This window comes from Sciurus carolinensis, chromosome 15, assembly GCF_902686445.1.
Source record: "Sciurus carolinensis chromosome 15, mSciCar1.2, whole genome shotgun sequence".
Classification (NCBI taxonomy): Eukaryota; Metazoa; Chordata; class Mammalia; order Rodentia; family Sciuridae; genus Sciurus; species Sciurus carolinensis.
In genome coordinates this window covers 4,118,831-4,127,134 of record NC_062227.1, presented here as the reverse complement: position 1 = coordinate 4,127,134, position 8,304 = coordinate 4,118,831, and the positions used below count along the sequence as shown (strand labels likewise).

Genomic DNA, 8,304 nt, shown 5'->3' with positions numbered 1-8,304 from the left:
GCACCCGGCGGCTGGCCGGCGCGCGCCACTCCGTGGATAGGGCAGGGTGGTCCGCGGCCGAGGGGTCACCTCTGCCTGGCGGCGGAGCACTCTTCCTGGCCCCTCGTCGGAATCCGGGACCCTCTGCTTTTCCCTCGCGGTAGCCGGTAGGGAAGCGGCCTGGAGGCGCCCGCCGGTGCAGCGTGGTGTAGGACCGGGCGCGTCCTCTGCTCAGGGACGGGCAGGTCGTCTTCTCCCGCCGCACTGGGAAAGCCGCGCCGACCTTCCTCCGCCGAGGCCGCGCTCGGCGGGCAGTTTCCAGGGAAAGGGGCCGCCCCGACGTGCTCTGGAGGAGCACCCCGGCTGCACTGCTCTGCGCCGGCCGGACTGCGGAGTGGGCTGGTAGGGGAGGAGGCAGCGCACGTTCTTTGACCCTCGCCCCCGATTTCCACTGGGGAGTCGGGAGGCGCCTACCATACTGAAACTCGAAAGCTCCGTGGGTCCGGGCTTTCGCCCGGAGGTTAGAGTCAGAACTGTTCCTGTGGATTAAGGTAGTTATTGATGCGTGTTCATATTAACGTTGCTGGGCCACACCTCCTGCCTAAACAGTGTGAAGCGTGGATTTGCAATCCCATCCTGGATGTTCCTTTACCAGAATTGATTCCTTTAAAAGCAGCTTTGGATGCGTGTTTTACCAGGCTATCTTATTGTTTGGGGTTCAGTGATATTAATTAATAGACTTGGCTTTGGGGAGAGCTATATTCGCAGCATGTACCTCCTCCCAGTCTGATCACTGGTAAATGGTGGGCGTTAGCCCTGCCCAGGTGGTTGATCTTTTGTAAACTTAGAACCAAGCAAGAGGCCTACTTTTAATAAGTAGGGGGGAGCCATTAATTTCGGAGGACTGTCCTTGTATTATATGCATAGGTGCACTGAGAATTAGCTTTTGAATTCACGAAAACTGGCAATCTCCAAGGTATAGATCCTAGACATTGAGTGCGTTTTACACATTCAGGCATTAGGAATGGGCACTTACCTGGCCGGTATTTACTGTTTCTGATGTTGGGTTTTGGTTTCTTGAAATAATTGCTGTTGTAATTTTTGAGAAAATTAGTCTTATTTTGACCTTGAACTTGTTTTCTCATTACATTAAAAGTCTCTTAACACATGCAGACTCCACAATGAATTGACATTGTGCTATGGGATATATAAAGATCACATTTTGTAGCTTTTGTAAAACTTAGCTACATGTCTTGTAAAACCAATTGAAAATAGAGGAAGAAGTCTTAAAAGCAGTAGCGTGTAAATGGACCAGAGAAAAATGTTTTGCAGTTACCATTGGTGTTATTTTCCCCCATTATTGCCTGAGTAATCTAATGTATGGTTTTCTGGAAATGGAATAAAAATAATAGCTAATTCTTTAATACCTTCTATGTGCCAAACTAAGCACTTTGCACGTTTATGCTCATTTAGTTCTTAGGCAATCCAGTAGACTTATGATTATTTTTGTATTACAGATGATGTTGAAGTAACTTTGCGAAGGTCATGCAGCTGCTAAGTAGTGGACCCAAGCTGCAGAGACCAGAATCTCTACTAATACTGAAATAGTGCCTGCTCAAAGGTGGTGCATGGCAAATAGATTTAATGCTTTGATACTTCTTAACACTCTGATTACTATGTTCAGAGAGAAAAATAGCTGGCTAAGGTTGCTGTCTTGCTAGAATATGAGCTCTATCAAGACAGGGATCATCATTGTGTTTGGTGATTTAACTCAGGTTCCTTGAACAGTGCCTGGCACAAAGCAATGCTTATTGATGAATGAGTCTTCATATGGGACTTATGTCAAGCTATTTATAAGAAAGTGAGAGCACCTTTCTCATAGATACAAATATTTTTAATGTGTGTTGTAGAGTTGAAGATAATATATTGAAAACATAAAAACCGTTTTTAGAATGCAGATACAGTGTAAGAACTTCCTAAGAATGGTGGTGTTGTGTGGAGGCAGGAAAGAAAGTTGTTTATGATAGATTTGTTTCACGAAATGGTCATGGAAAAAGGACTGTTCCTTCTCTTTGTTTAGAACAGTGTCCAGGATGAAATTTTACCATCCTTTTGGAGCATGTAAAATATTCTTGTTTAAAGACTTTATTTACAGTGGAAAGTAATATTTGGTTGAGAAATCTATGAGTTTACTACATGTATTGATTAATTTGATGTCGGTCTATCCGCGCTATTTAATCAAATACTAATCTAGGTATTGCTGTGATAGTATTTTGAAGATGTGGTTAACTGTTGACTTTAAGATGATTACCCTCCATAATGTTCTTTTTATATATCTATCTACATGTAGTTGTTGATACTTAATCTTTTTATCTACATCTGTATTTGTTTTTCTTTTGATTTATATTCTGGAAAAGCCTGACTGATTCCAATTTGTACCAAGAGGTTTTATAGAATCTTAAGGATGAGGGTTTTTTTTTTTTTTACTACTCTATGTAGTTTCTGAAATTGGATCTCTACTAGGATTACATTTAAAGATTCTAGTGACTTTTCCAGTGTTAAGGAGGACCGATAGTGCATGGCATGATGTGGCAATAGAAACAGGCAGCATATCCACTGGTTCTCGTACTCAAATAATTATGGAAGTCTAGGCTCTGATTGATCATATATTTGATACCTTAGAACATTTTTGTCAAATTAATGAGTATGATGAGATTTGCTGGTTGTTCCTAAAGTAGGGAAAGAGAAGGACAAGCTCAGAACTTCAAATTCCTTACTCATGATCCATATAAATGACATTAGCATTTCTATGCCCTCCCCCAAGCTGAGATTGCTAAAATCCAAACCCAAAGTGTCATCCTGTAAGTGACTGAATAGAATGCAAATTGAATTTTCAACTTTGCAAGAGTCATTCTGCTGTTAAAATGGCATTGAATGGGAAGGAGTGGGGTCCCCAAATTTTGAATGGGGACATATGAAAAAATCTTGATGAAACTGGGATATTAAGGCCCTAAATTCTGCTCAGTCTTTTTCTCAGTCCTTCCTCCTATGCTTAACACGGTTAATCAGGGTCTACCCCTACCCCCTCTTTGCTTCTAGAACTAAAATTAGAATCAAGTCCAGCAGGTCCTGAAGAATGATCTGAAAAGTGATTCATGAGATGTGCTACGTTCCTAAAATTTGCATGGTTTTTTCAGAAATCTGGGGAGGAGTATGTGTGAAAATGGATGTCAAGGGCATGGAATAATGATGGAAGGAGCATAATGCTGGATCGGGCTACATCTTCCCAAGGATGGTAGAGATCAGTGTATTTGAAGGATGCAGCAGACGTCATTTCTGCCATACTCTGATTCAGTTCACCTGTTTGGTCTACGCAGAAAACACATTGAACTTGGAAAATAGCAGTGGATTACCATAAACTTCATGGGGTGATGACCAATTACAACTGCTCTTCCAGGTGTCATTTCATTGCTTGAGCAAATTAACTTATTTCCTAATAGCTGGTGTGCAGATATTGATCTACCAAATGCTCCTAGTATCTGTTATTAAAGACTATCGAGTGCAGTTTGTTTTCATCTAGTAAAACCAGAAATACACTTTCACTGTCCTACCTTGGGCATGTCAGCTTTCCAGCTCCGTCATAATTTAGACCACAAGGACCTTGTTATTGGTTGAATTGTGTCCCTTAAAAATTCATATATTGAAGTTCTAGCCCTCAGTGTCTCAGAATGTGACTTTATTTGGGAATAGCATTGTTGCAGATGTAATTAGTTAAAATGAGGTCATCATATTGGAGTAGTGTGGGCCTTAATCCAGTGTAACTAGTGTCCTTATAGAAGGGAAATTTGGGCAGAAACAAGTACACAGGGAAAATGCCATGTAAAAATGAAGGCAGAGATGGGGGTGATATTTCTACAAGCCAAGGAGTGCCAAAGATTGCCAGCAAATCATCAGAAGCAAGAGGAGAGAGCATGGAACAGATTCTTCCTTATAACCCCCGGAGGGAACCAACCCTGCGGATTCTTTGACTAGACTTCTGACCTTCGGAACTGGAGATGATAAATTCCAGTTGTTACAACAGAAGCTTCAGCCTCTTAGCTTATGATCCTCTGTTATGGCATCTCCAGCAAACTAAGGCAGACCCTGGCCAGCTTTCCCTTCCACAGGGCATCATGCTGGCACAGTATCTGACAGGCTGATTGGACCTGGTGAATGAGAAGTAACAACAATTCCAGACTTGATGGTGAGACATGTACTTGTCAGGTGGCAGGAAATAAACCCATAAATTCAGGAGCTTCCACCTCAGTGAAATTTCTAGGGGTCTAGTGGTATAGGGCATGTCCCAATCTAAAAGAAAAAGCACTAAGGTCTAGTGGGCCCCTTTGGATTTTAGAAGTGATATATTCCCCATTTGGTTATGCTGCTCCGGCCCATTTATGAGTGACCCAAAAAGCTGCTAGTTTTGAGTAGGCTCAAAACAAAAGAGCATTCTGCAGTAGGTCAGGCTACTGTGCAAGCTGCTCTGCCACTTGGGCTTTGTGACCCGACAGATCCTGTGGTGCTGGAAGCACTGGTGGCAAGTTGAGCCTTGGCAGTTCCCTATAGGTGAACCAGTATATAGAGCCTTAGGATTTTGTGGCAGAGCATTCCATCTTCTGTGGGTAACTGCTGTTTTTTGAGAAGCAGCTTTCAGCTTGCTGCTGGGCTTAGTAGAAACTGGCACTTAACTGTGGGCCACCAAATTATTGTGTACCCTGACTCGAAAAATGAATAGCACCTTTTGGTGGTCAAGAGCACAGGTGGATAGCATGTTCTCAGATCCTGGTTCAACGTGCTAGGCCTGTGGTCCTTGACTGAGTGGTCACATCTCTGTTAATCTCCTCATGGAGTCTTTACACAGAATGAATGATTATAGAGAGCTTAGCTCAGAACTCTCAGTTTCTAGTTTCTCTTTCACACTTAAAATTGCTATTACAGTGCCAAATAAGGTCACTGGTCTATGCCTTTGAATGTGGCCATAAAATTTTTTTGTCTTAAAACAGCTGAGAAAACAGCAATTTTTTAAAATTCATGTAAACCAGAGCAGCAGTTTGAAGTAGTGAAAAGTCTCAGAGGCATTTTATATGCTTTTAGATGGTGCATTTATTTCCTCTGGGAATTAGTAGTGGTTGCAGTGGTCCACAGCTTCTGTGGATGAAAGGGTAGCTGGGCCTCGAACCTGCACAGCAGTGGCTGAAGAATGTGAGAGAAAGGATAGCAGAAAAGTAAGAGGAATTGAGAGTGGGCAGTGGGTAGTTCAGAGCCTGCAGGTGCCAGTGGCAAGATGAATCCTGTTACAGAGGTTGTTTTGAAGGCAGCCTTATGCATTCGAGTTTTCCATATTTCTAAATGGCCTTCGTAACTTACTGGACCAGATAAACTGGATAAAATTGGTATGTTATTTCATGTCATTGATTTTTAACATAAATGTGGGTTGTAGTAGCTCTCCCATTTGAAATCTGAAGTTCTTTTAATATTTGGGCTCCTAATTAGGCTGTACGGTAATTGGGGTCATTTCTTAAAAGAAGAGAAGTTAGATAAACAGTGATGAGCTTGTGGTGCAGTGTTTGCCAAATGGCTGTCAGGCATAATGTTTATGTGTATTTGTGTGGCACACTTTATAAAACAAAGCAGATTGGTGTCAATTCTAAATACAAAAATTTTTTAAAGATACATTTTAAAATCGAACCCAGAATACAAGAGCTTTTATTAGAACATGACTTCTGGGACTCTGATGATCAAATCACTTTTTCTGAGGTATACTTTATACAGTAAATACTGGCATAACCAGTTAATCCAAAAAGGAGGTCACCATTATTTGTCTTGAAAACCAGACTGTAGATTCTGCCGTGGTTCACTTCACATAAAACAAATGTACAGTCTCTCGTCTGTACTTTTTTGGTCCGATGTACATAGACCTTACTTTCTCTATCAGACACATTCTTGCATTGTCAGGCATGTTTTCATGTTTCATATGACAGATTGGTTTTGACAGAAGTAGATTCAGCTTAGTTACTGTGATGAAGGCAGAGAGCAGTGGGGAGTTGGGGTTGTGTACAGAAAGTAATAGTAAATGACAGTGTTGTTATGAATGGAATATTTGTCCCCAAAGTTCACACCCTGAAGCCCTAGCCCCTAGTGTGATGGCATTAGGAAGTATGACTTTCAGAAGTAATCTGGTTTAGGCAAGGTCATAAGGATGAAGACCCTGTGATGGGATTAGTATCTTTATTAAGAGAAATAGAATCTCCCTCTGCCGAGTGAGGGCACAGCCAGACACTGGCTATCTGCAAACACAGAAGAGGACCATCACTGGGAACCAAATTTGCAAGCACCTTGGTTTTGAACTTTCAGCCTCCAGAACTATGAGAAATAAATATCTGTTTTTAAAGATACCCAGTCTGTGGTGTTTTGTCACAGCAGCTAATAATAGTAATAGGACACTAATAGAACCATTACTGTTAGTGTAATAACTCACTAATAGAAACATTGGGACTAAGCTGGGTGAGGAGAAAAGTCATGAAGAGGGCCTGAGGTGGGGAAATGGTGGGGTTAATAGATCAGAGGGCCCAGGAGAGGTGAAGTTAGGGTCAGAAGAAATGAGACAGAAATGTAGGTGGTGGTATTCATGAAGGAGGAGATCTCAAGGGCGTGTACAGTTATTGGCAGTGACATGGTAAATGTTTAAACTGGAGTGGGGTGTGAGGCGTAGGGCAGGAGGGGAGGTCAGGAAACTGAGAAGCCAGGGTATTTGGAAGGAAAAATGGAAACTCCAATTATGGTTCATTTTTCAAAATAATTGTTAAGATGAATTATATAAAGCCATAGCAGCATTAACAACTTGGATCTTCTACAAAGCCCCATTCCTACTTTAAAGAATTGTCTCAACTGGACATTCTACCTACCTTTTTCTTGAACCCCTTACACTTTTTTTTTTTTCTTTTTTCTGGTACCAGGGATTGAACCCAGGGGTGCTTAACCACTGAGCCATATCCCCAGCCCTCTTCGTGTTTTATTTTAAGACAGGGTCTCACTGTTGCTTAAGCCCTCACTAAGTTGCTGAGATTAACTTTAAACTTGCTATCCCAACTGAGCCTCCCAAGTCACTGGCATTACAGGCGTGTACCACCATGCGCGGCTCCTGTTACTCTTTTTTAATTTGATATTTTTGTGCGTTGGACCCTTCCAATTTCCATGCAGGTTGATTAATCTTTGTATTATCAAATGACTCACTGGAATATGCTTTTTGTTCTTCAGTCCATACCCCGAAATATATCTTCATTTTATTCACCTCATTGTACTTTATCTTTTAGGCAAAGTTGGCATGGTAGATTTCTAATTGTTTTCTGTTCTTTTTCTCTGCAGTGTATCTGCAGTGTATTTGACCAACATAAGTCCAAAGTGCATTAAAACTGAAAAAATTCTACAGAAACTGCTTAATAGACAAGGGTGGTGGGGTTCAAAACTTAGACTTGGATGTGGACAGCAGGTGGCACCGATTTCGAGTTTAAAATGATCCTTTAACAGTTTACGTGTGAAAGACTTCATAGTCAAGGTTGCCCAAATGGCTTAGCACTCCACGTGAGAAAAGGTAGATGTCAGTTTTCTGTGTTCTGCAGAGCCTCAGAGTACGAGACAATAGCTGTCTCTCCACCTGACTTTGTTAGTAAGCTGCAAGTCACAGACGCTGGACTCCAAAAGGTCTGTTGAACATAACTGCTCTAAAGTATTATTATGAAAAGTTTTTGTCTCAAGCATTTGGCCACCATAGAAACAAGGATAACATACCTGTTGTGCAGATTACATGATCTGAATTTAACCAGATTAGGAAATGGAAGGTGTTCATAATGAGACTAAACTACATAATGTTTAATGGTACTTAGGACTTAAAAATGCTAGAGCTTTTTTTAATCTCCTTTTCTTCCAGTAATCCTATGTAATTTTGTGTTTGGCCATGAAGTTCAGAATATAGAAGACATAATGGGAAAACTCTATGTGGAAATAATACAGCAGGAATGTCACAGCCCTGGCTATCATTCCAGAAGAGGGTGCTCAACTTTTGAGGGGATATAGGCAAGTACGTATTAGAACAACCGCTAATATGTGTGATGTAATCCCGTATATGCATACTCTGCAGCTATATCTGCCCAGCCAGAATTAGAGCTAAATGTTGTATTAAGTATCTTAAAAATATATATCCAATAACCTAATTCATTCTGCTAGTAGGAATTTCTTGAAGACTTAAAAATGTGGACAAAAGTTTGTTAGCATTAGGGTGCTATTTAT

General features: G+C 41.2%; 1 protein-coding gene across 2 annotated transcripts in view; it reads left to right on the top strand.

Moving 5' to 3' along the window:
• Nucleotides 1-8,304, top strand: part of Fam210a (family with sequence similarity 210 member A) — a 38,831-nt gene that overhangs the window by 493 nt on the left and 30,034 nt on the right. Inside the window, exon 2 of one of the 2 annotated variants that reach the window (XM_047526205.1) lies at nt 7,946-8,095. The exons of the other annotated variant lie outside the window; for it this stretch is intronic. The gene's annotated coding sequence lies outside the window, so the exon portion shown is untranslated. The remainder of the gene's footprint in view (nt 1-7,945; nt 8,096-8,304) is intronic. 2 annotated transcript variants of the gene reach the window in all.